Source organism: Artibeus jamaicensis, unplaced genomic scaffold (genome assembly GCF_021234435.1).
Source record: "Artibeus jamaicensis isolate MK-2021 breed Jamaican fruit bat unplaced genomic scaffold, CSHL_Jam_final contig_603, whole genome shotgun sequence".
NCBI lineage: Eukaryota > Metazoa > Chordata > Mammalia > Chiroptera > Phyllostomidae > Artibeus > Artibeus jamaicensis.
The window spans coordinates 51,471-61,940 of NW_026521904.1; the positions used below are offsets into that span (position 1 = coordinate 51,471).

The 10,470-nt window shown below is 37.0% G+C and overlaps 1 pseudogene; it reads left to right on the forward strand.

Annotated features, from left to right (window-relative positions):
- Window positions 1-356: 356 nt before the first annotated feature.
- Window positions 357-3,253, forward strand: LOC119057929 (adenylosuccinate synthetase isozyme 2-like; annotated as a pseudogene).
- The last annotated feature ends 7,217 nt before the right edge of the window (window positions 3,254-10,470 follow it).

Genomic DNA, 10,470 nt, shown 5'->3' on the forward strand with positions numbered 1-10,470 from the left:
ATTAAGCAGATATCACATGGACCAGACATTTTGAGTTTAATATGAATTTTTAAGTTCACAGTGTGTAATATTGGGCTGTGTTTTTGTTTCTTTGCCAATAAAATTAGGATTATCATATTACCTGCTTCATGAGGTTGTTATAGAATTATGTAAGTGAACATTTAGACAGGAGATTGTCTTAGGACAATGCTGCACAATATTTAGCACAGTGATTGTTTCTTAAACAAGTAATATACACAGAGACAAAACTGTTCTTAGGTGTTTCAAAATGCATTCCAAAGCTAAATGAAAACAAAACCAACTAACAAAGAATTTTGAAATATCTTGAATTATAACAGTCTCATTAGAATAAGTAAATGACCCTCAAATATGACCACCTAGAAGAAAACTTTAATTTGAATGTACAAATAGAAGCATGCTTCTTAGAAGCTACTTCATTTCTATTGAATTGCACCTTAGATGATGGCCTAGCTCTGTATGCTAATCCTATCAAAGATGTTGCTTTTTCTGTTCAGCTTCCTCTGGAATGGTAAGGGAGCTTTGAAATTGATGACAAAAGTGAGATATAGTATGGTAGATAAAATAGATAATTCTTTTTCTGAACTAATAAAATATCATTAGCTCTGTAGCTAAAATAAAAAAGTAATAAAGTACAGTTATTAGGAATATGAGCTAGAATTCCTGAAAAAATAGATAGAAATATAGGAAGACTAGAATTTCCCAGATGCGGTTGGCCTGGTTAATACTGCAGAGGGCCTTCTTTTTTTTTTTTTAACAAAATAATCTTTTTTTTAATTTTATTTACTTATTTTTCAAGTAGTTTTTTTGTCTATTTCTCCCATCCCAGCCCCCCTGTCCCATGCTCCCCACCTCCCTCCCATTTCCACCCCCCTTAGTTTTCGTCCCTGTGTCCTTCCTATTTGTTCCTCCAAATCCCTCCCCTTTTTTCCCCTTAAATTCCCTTCCCTCTCCCCTCTGGTCGCTGTCCCCTTGTTCTCTATTTCAGTGTCTTTGTTTTTATTTCTGCTTGCTTGTTTGTTTTGTTGTTTAGCTTCCTGTTAAAGGTGAGATCATATGGTATTTGTCTTTCAACACCTGGCCTATTTCACTCAGCATAATGCTTTCCAGTTCCATCCATGTTGTTGCAAAGGGTAGTAGCTCCTTCTTTCTCTCTGCTGCATAGAATTCCATTGTGTATATGTACCACAGGTTTTTGATCCATTCATTTACTGATGGGCACCTAGGTTGCTTCCAGCTCTTGGCTATTGTAAATTGTGCTGCTATGAACATTATGGTGCATAGGTTCTTTGAAATTGATGTTTCAGGATTCTTAGGATATAATCTTAGCAGTGGAATTGCTGGGTCAAAAGGCAGGTCGATTTTTATTTTTATGAGAAAATCCCATACTTTTTTTCCATAATGGTTGTACCAGTCTGCAATCCCACCAACAGTGATCTAAGGACCCCTTTTCCCCACACCCTCTCCAACATTTATTGTTTGTTGCTTTGTTTATGATAGCCATTCTGACTGGTGTAAAGTGGTATCTCATTGTGGTTTTAATCTGCATCTCTCTGATAGCTAACGATATTGAGCATCTCTTCATGTGTCTCTGCAAAGGGCCTTCTTTTTAAAAACAAAACTGCTCTGGAGCAAGAAGATGGTGATGGAGTAGGACGGAGTGGATTCCATTTCCCCCCACACATGCGAGAAAATTCTGGCCAATCTACAGAGGAATAGCACAAACAGCCAACATTTCCCCAGCATATATGAAAATAAGAGACCAGAAATTATAATGGTCACTGAAAAACCAGATGGTAAGGAGATAGCTGCAGAACAGTAGGGTCTCAGCGACAGGAGCAAAGACAGAAGGAGCAGCAGCCTCAGGCAGCACTCAGCACCCGGTGCCTGGTGCTTCTACCTCAGACTCTTGGGGAGCCTCAGGCCTGCAGAATGGTCCTCGGGAGAGAGCTGGGTTACCAGCTCCCTTCCTCTCTGGCCAACCAAGGTTGAGCAACACCAGGGAGAGATCATTTTGCTTGAGTTTGCAGAGAGGGTGATAAGGACAAAGAGCTCTGATCAGCCACAAAGTCTGTGGTCCCCAGCTTGGGAGAGTTGAGGTGCAGTGTTGGGCTCGGACTCTGAAAGTCACCGATCTGACTGGGGGATTAGGCTGTGCTGAGAGGCAGGCTTTCATAAGGAGAAAATTTTTGGTAAGTAAACTGAAGGATTCTCCTGCAACAGCCACTTGGCCCGCTCCCCACCCAGCCTGGCAGCAATCCAGAGGTTGGGTGGAAGCCCTTGCATTCCCTCACAGAACTGGGAAGGGTCTCGGCCAGATCCTTCAGGACCCAGGCAGCCTGGCTGGAGGGTGCGTACCCCGCCACATCCCAGCCCACAGTGATGACCCCCAGGGAAAGTGCTCTGAAGAGGACCTAGATCCCCTTCGTGGAGCGCTGAGGAGAGGCACCAGGTTAGCTCTTGGGAGAGTGCTCACAAAAGACCACAAAAATCACCCCTCGGCCTGCTGCATCCAGGAACACAAGAAAAAACAGTTTGGCCAGTTTGAAAACAAGAGTTTTTTTTTAAAGTAATCTTGTTGCAACTTGAGGAAAGGAATTTATTTTCTATATGAGGCTCTCCATGAACCACCAAATAAAATCTTGGTAGAAGAGGTAAATACAGTACTTCTAAATATCAATTTTGGAAATTATCCCTTTATAAACTCTTCAAACTGTACAGTTGGAGGTGTTTGTAGCAGATTGAGTATGCCCCTCAAAATGTTGGAGAAGTGTATGGAGTTGTGAAAGTTTACACAACTACAGTTGGTATTGATGCCTTTGCTACAGAGGAAGACAATGAAATTGGAGAATTATTACAAAAAACGGGTGGAGAGTTTGGTGTAAGTACTGGAAGAGAAAGATGGCATGGCTGGTTGGACCTCATTCTGCTAAAATATCCTCACATGACTAATGGATTTACCGTGTTGGCATTTGTTTACAGAAATCAAAGTTGGAGTTGCATACAAGTTAGAAGGTAAACATATTCCTCATTTCCCAGCAAACCAAGAGGGATCGATAAAGTTGATGTTCAGACTCTTCCAAGATGAAACACAGACATATCAAATGTGAGGATATTTAAAGAACTACCTGTTAATGCACAAAATTATACTCAAAGTATTGAATATAAGTTTCAAATTCCAGTTAAATGGATTGGTGTAGGAAAATCCAGAGAATCAATGGTTCAACTCTTCTAAGGATTGCCAATGACGCAAGAAAACTTCTTGAGAGTGAGTAAAAAGAAGTTCTTAAATATGTCATTCATGATCTACAAATTTCAAGAATAGAGACATTGAGTTGTAAGCGCTACACTGTTTCCAGTCTTTTCAGATGACTGGCTGGCATGGAGATAAACTTTGGCACATTCCAGTGTCAGCCTTCCTGGCTGGCATAATTGGCATAATTGCCAAAATCCATGGCTCCTACTGCTCACGGTGCCACATTTTCTTTAATGTTTAGTAATAGTATAATCCATGTAGTTTGAAAGCTAAAATAACTACTTTCTATGTAATTTTTCTTTATTATTGTCATTGTATGTCCATAGATGTTACCTCTATTAAATGATAAGAACGATCAACACAGGTTTGGACAATTATTTGTACATTCTGATTATTCAGTTCTGTCATTGTAATCTTTGCTGTTAAAATGATAATAAACGAGTTCTGTAAAATTTTATAATGCTATAAATTCTGTTTAAATTGTGTACTGCTTACTTTCTTCTCAAACCACTGCAAATTTGAGATTTGGCAGGGGAGAGTGATATATTCATGAGTCCTTTAATTTTTACAGAACACAAAACTTGTTTTTCTTTATCACATTAAACATTTAATTAGATGTACAAAGAAAAACGGTTTTCCTAAAACAATACTCTTAATGTTAAAAATATAGTCATTAAAAGATCTATTGTGATATTTGATAAATATTTTCTTTTATTCCAGACATTAACTCTGACATGTATGGTTTCACTATTTTATCTTGCCATTGTTTCTAAATCCAGTGGATTGATTTTGCAACATTGTGCCAGCCCACATGCCTATAAAATCATCAGTAAGTGTCCAGATGAATCCAAATGATTTTTCATGCTTTTCTTTTTCTTTTCTTCTTCTTCAAATAGTGCTGTTTTAACAATTAGGCTTCCCATATGGTGTTGTAAATTATTCTTCAATGAATTATTTTATTTTATTATTTTTAATCCTCAATCAAGGATATGTTTTATTGATTTTAGAGAGAGAAGAATGGGGGAAGAGAGAGAGAAAACATTGATATGAGAGAGAAACATCTATCAGTGGCCTCCTATATAAGCCCTGCCTGGGATCAAACCCAAAACTTAGGTATGTGCCCTGATCAGGATTTGAATCTTCACATTTTTGGTGTTCGGGATGATGCTCCAACCAACTGAGCCACCTAGTCAGTACTTCAGTGAACTATTTTGTATGTTTAAATTAGGTTCCACTTAAATTTATTTTATCGTACCATCCATAGTTGATTAAAAAAAGGCAGATATTTCTAGTAAGAAAATTATATATATATGGCAGGTTACTATTTAATGGAAGTGCATGACAAATTTAATTTTAAAAATTTTACTTAGAATTCCATAGCTTTTCCAGAGTTTCTAAGTAGTACAGCCTTGCCATTGCTAATCAAAATAGGTGGAGTTGCTAAAACTGTGTTTTTATAGCATTTTGCATAAGATTGGGAAAATAATAATTCACATAATTTAAATACCGTATTTTTTGGACTGTAAGGTGCAATATTTTATCACATTTTTTTGCTTCAATTTTTTTCTTATATTCCTCCTCTAAAACATAGGTGCATCTGAGGTCCACACCATAGGACACACATAGGTTTTAGAGGAGGAAAATAGAAAAAAAATTGTGAAGCAAAAAATGTGGTAAAAAATGCATCTTATAGTCTGAAAAATGTGACACTTAACAGTTAAGCTATTATATTTGTAATAACATATTTGTAGTAGTCAAACCATTGCTATTGCACTTTGGGGCTTAAATAGTTGCAGTGTTAAATCTGAAATACAGGTAGTGTGAAACCCTTAAACTTTTTGAGACTTATTACTGCCTAGTAACTGTTAATAATTACAGGAAACAATCTGTAGCGAAGATTAACAAGGAAGAGAAAATGAACAGTGTAATCACAAGAAACCATGTACTTTATAGCTCCTTTTACCATAATATTAATTGGTATTGATGTATGAAACCCAATTGTTGGTGGTGCTCCTCTGAGCATCAGATTCTAAATGGGCTTCAATCTTCTTTCGGTTACTTCACTGAGAAAGCTAATTTTAAAAGAACATTTAAATTCTCCAAAATCCTATTCACAAATACAGTTGTAACTTATGTTTCTATAATGATGGTTAGTTAAAGTCTATAATTTAGGACATTTCTCTGGACAATCACTTTAGACATAGTAAAATGTAGCATTGATCTTAGGAGAGGCAAAACTATATAAACATTATTTTTGTAGTGTTCCAAGTCTCTGCTGAATTTAGTGGGTTGATAAGATTCATGTGGTATGGGTATGGTTTTTGCAATATTTAAATAGAAGACGTATGAAGATAGTATTAGTTCATTTTTAAATGTAAAATACTGGTCTACAAGTAAAGTGATGGTATACTCAAACAGCTTCCATTATTAGAAAATCATCACTTAGTTAAACAGACATATCTTTAATTTCTTTTTTTATTTTATTGATTATTCCATTATAGTTGTTCTATTCCCCCTTTCATTCCCCTCCACACTGAACCCCGCCCCCACCATTCCACCCCTTTAGTTTATGACCATGTGTCCCAAGTTCTTTAGATCCTGTATTTCCCCTACTATTCTTGCCCCCCCTATCTATTTTCTACCTACCATCTATGCTACATATTTTCTGTACCTTCTCCCCCCTTCTCCTCCTCCCACTCCCCTGTTGACAACCCTCCATGAGATCTTCATTTCTATGTTTCCGCTCCTGATCTAGCTGTCCTTTTAGTTTGTTTGTTTTTTTAGGTGTGGTTGTTAATAACTGTGAGTTTGCTGTCCTTTCACTGTTCATATTTTTTATCTTTTTTCTTAGATAAGTCCCTCTAACATTTCATATAATAAGAGCTTGGTGATGATGAACTCCTTGTATTTGACCTTATCTGAGAAGTACTTTATCTGCCCTTCCATTCTAAATGAAAGCTTTGTTGGATAGAGCAATCTTGGATGTAGGTCTTTGGATTTCATGAGTTGGAATACTTCTTTCCAGCCCCTTCTTGCCTGTAAGGTCTCTTTTGAGAAATCCGCTGACAGTCTGATGGGAACTCCTTTGTAGGTGACTGTCCCCTTATCTCTTGCTGCTTCTAGGATTCTCTCCTTTATTTTAATCTTGGCTAATGTAATGATGATGTGCCTTGGTGTGTTCCTTCTTGGGTCCAAGTTCTTTGGGACTCTCTGAGCTTCCTGGATTTTCTGGAAGTCTATTTCCTTTGCCAGATTGGGGAAGTTCTCCTTTATTATTTGTTCAAATAAGTTTTCCACTTGTTGCTCTTCCTCCTCTGGTACCCCTATAATTGGGATGTCGAAGCGTTTAAAGATGTCCTGGAGGTTCCTAAGTCTCTCCTCATTTTTTTGAATTCTTGTTTTTTCATATTTTCCTGTCTGGCCATTGTTTTCTTCCTTCTGGTTCACTCCCTTAATCTGAGTCTCAGTTTCCTTTTCATCGCTATTGGTTTCCTGTGCAATTCCCTTCATTTCAATTAGATTTGCCCTCATGTGTTCCTCTAATTTGTGACTAAAATCAACCAGTTCTGTGAGCATCCTGATCACCAGTGTTTTGAACTGTGCATCTGAAAGTTTTGCTACTTCTTTGTTGCTTAGAGTTATGGGCTCTGGGGCTTTGAGATCTTCTTGAGCCATTTTTGGTCTGTTTGGGCCATAAGTATGAGGAGTGGAGCCTTAGGTGTTCACCAGGGTGGAGCCTCTCAGGTCGTTGGTTTGTGAGGCTATATGTGGGGGTGGGGTCAGAGCGGGGAAATAGCAGTCCCCCTCTGCTGCCTCTCACAGCTGGGGCCTGCTCAGTCTCAACTCACTGCCCACTCCCTCGCTGGTGTATCTGCGCCTGCAACCACAGTCAACCTGCCACCCTGCGTTCTCGCCGGTCTCTCAGTGGGTCACTCAGTAGGTCGCTCAGTGGGTCTGCCTGTTGCAACCCCATGCCTGGGATCCTTGCGCCTGAGTCCTTCTGACCAAGTTTTCCTGTGCAACCCCGCTCCACCAGCTGCTGGCTTAGCCCCTCTTACCGGTCAGGCTGAAGAATTTGTTGTTATCAGACTTCCGAAAATTTCAATTTTCTGTGTTCTGGCTGTGTTTTCTGTTGCTAATATTTTGTTGTCTCTAAACTTGGTTGTGTGAGAAAGCATGGCATCTCTGCCTATGCCTCCATCTTGGCAGAAGTCTAACTTTAAACTTTTTTGATGCTGTAGATTCCAATCTGTATACCATTCTACATTTCTAAAAGCGAAACTTCCCAAGCAAAGTAATCAACCAAGTTTCTTAAGAGATTACTTCAAAAACTCATAGCTCATACTATAGTCTTAAACCAAGGTATTTTTGAAGTTCAATAGCTGACCTATTTGAAAGAAGTTTTGATGTTTCATCACAGTTTTCTAGTTTTATTTTTCTTCAAAACAAATAGTTTATACCATAAAAATCAAGTGAAAAAATAATTGGTGACATAAGAGAACTTTCTTGTTTCAAACAAGATACAACTATATAGTATAAAATGATATAAATTTTTTTAAAGAAAATTAGATAGTTTTGAGGGCCTCAAAGGATGACCTGACCCTGTCCCACTGGTCACTGCAGCTGCCTACCATGGTCAGGAATGGTTGACAAAAGACCAATAGTTCAAGAGGAACCTAATTTCAGGTCTGATAATTTTATTTTCTTACATTGGAGACTGTAAGGAGCAAGCTCCAAGAGTAAATGTCAGGGCATGAATATTTAGGAGAGATCCTTACTGCTCTCCAAGTCTTTCTGTAAAAAATTTAATGTTTCTTTATCTTTACCACAAGAAGACAGAGATAACTAAGTGCTATATACTTAGAGTGAAAAGGGAGCAGAATGCTTAAATGTTCACAGTGATAGATGGCACAAAAGCCAAATTCTGAAAAATGAAAGTAAAAATTCATGTTTAAAAATCAGTGAAATTATATACCACAGTAGAAACTAAGAAGATGCTTTTTGATGACAGGCTGAGCAAACTTTTCTTTATATGAGAATATGTGAGCCTTTGACTGATCATCCTCACTTATCCTTCCAGCTCTATTTATTTCTGCCTTACTTTGAACCTAGAGGCTTGGTGTATGAACTGCCTCATTTGGGCAGGCTCTCCTGCCTTCTGAATCATGGTTGGGTTTGGACACCGATAGTGTCCAAAAGAATCACGACGAGAGATAAGAGTCAGAAGGAAACAATAGGTGAGGTAACTTATTATACATCCCACTTATCCCTTTCATATTTTACCCCACTCCCTCTGTTCCTGCAAAGACAAGTTTTGGCAGTGGCTGCCTTTTTCTCCATGACATATAACTATCCATTTTCCCTGAGCTCCAGATATTGCCTCTCTTGTTGGATCTATAGGTGTAGGGTTGTAACAACTTCCTCTTTGCCATTCCTTACTAATATCTCTCAACTTTGCTCATATTTCTGTAAATAATCCTGTCCTCAAACTCTCTTTGAGTACCTCTTTGAGTGTGCAATTTATTACCTGATATTGAGTTTAGACCACCCTCAGGAAAGAATGAGAGAAAAAGATGGAGGTAGAAATTACTGGACTCCAGATTAACTATTTACTCAGAAAACATTAGAAGCCATGGGCTTTCTTTGAGGCAGTAGATGCTTTTCCACTAATAGAAGACATGTTATACAAAAAAACAAGTAAAATTCTATTAAATACATAAAATATTTCTCATTTTGTATACTTGAGTTTGAGGCCTTTAAAATTCAACCAACTACATATAAAGACATTGTTTTTCAATTTTTTGAAAGTCATTCAAATAAATTTTGATGCATTCCAAAGGACATCATTTTTAAAAAAATTCACTGTATTATTGTTAATATTATAATTGAACATTAGTGTCAAATGTAGTTAGACAAGTGAATAAATATTCAAAAAACAAATAAACACAACCCACCATGGAACAAGAGACAGTAAAACAATCCACACATTCACAGAAATATATTTCCAATCTCATTAGATTTAAGGAGCAAAGTGAAGAAGTAGTTTTACTCAGACTCGGGGACCAACATTATTTGGTAGAAGCCACAATATATCCATACTAACTCAGCAGCACATTCTCTCTGTATAATATTGCTTCTCAAATTTGGTGTGTATAAAATTTATATGGGTGATTGGTAAAATGCAGACTCCTAGGGTTTGCCTACAGAGATTCTGATTTAGTTGAATATGATTCAGTGTTATTAGGCTAAGGAATATGTATTTTAACAAATATCTTTGATAATTAAAAAATACATAGTCCATTTTCCTGAGGGTTTTTATTATAAACAGTTGCTAGATTTTATCAAGTGCTTTTTCTGCATCTATTGATGTGACCATGGAGCTTTTATCCTTTGTTTAGTTTTGTGGTGAATTTATGATTTACAGATTTTGTACCAACTATGCATCTCTAGAATAAACCCCACTTAATCATGATGTATGATCTTTTTAATGTGCTGTTGGATCCAGTTTTTTAATACTTTGCTGAAGATTTTAGCATCTATGTTTATCAGATATATTGGCTGTGATTATTTTCTTTGTAGTATCTTGATCTGGTTTTGGAATTAGGGTAATGCTGGCCTCATAAAATAAGCTTGGGAATTGCCCTTCATTTTGAATTTTCTGAAATAGCTTGAGAAGTTTAGGTGTTAGTTGTTTTTTTTTAATGTTTGGTAAAACTTGTGAAGCCATCATCAGTCCAGGAGGTTTGTTTTTTGGGAGCTTTTTGATTACTGCTTCAATTTCACTAGGTATAATCTGACTATTTAGATTCTCTGATTCTTCCTGATTCAGTTTTATAAGGTTGTGTTTCTAGACATGTATCCATTTCTTTCATATTCTCCAACTTGTTGGCATACAGACATTCATAATATTTTCTTACAAACCTTTGTATTTCTTGGTGTCAATTTTTACTTCCCTTTCATTTCTGGTTTTATTTATCTGTGTCCTCTCTCTCGTTACTTTGATGAGTCTGGTTAAAAGTTTGTCAGTCTTGTTTAATTTTCAAACAACCAGCTCTTGGTTACATTGATCTTTTTGTATTGTTTCTTTACACTCTGTTTTATTTCTGCTCTTATTTCTATTATTTCCTTGCTTCTTCTCACTTTGGGCTTTTTTTTAAACTTTTTTTATTGTTATTCAAGTACAATTTTCCGCCTTC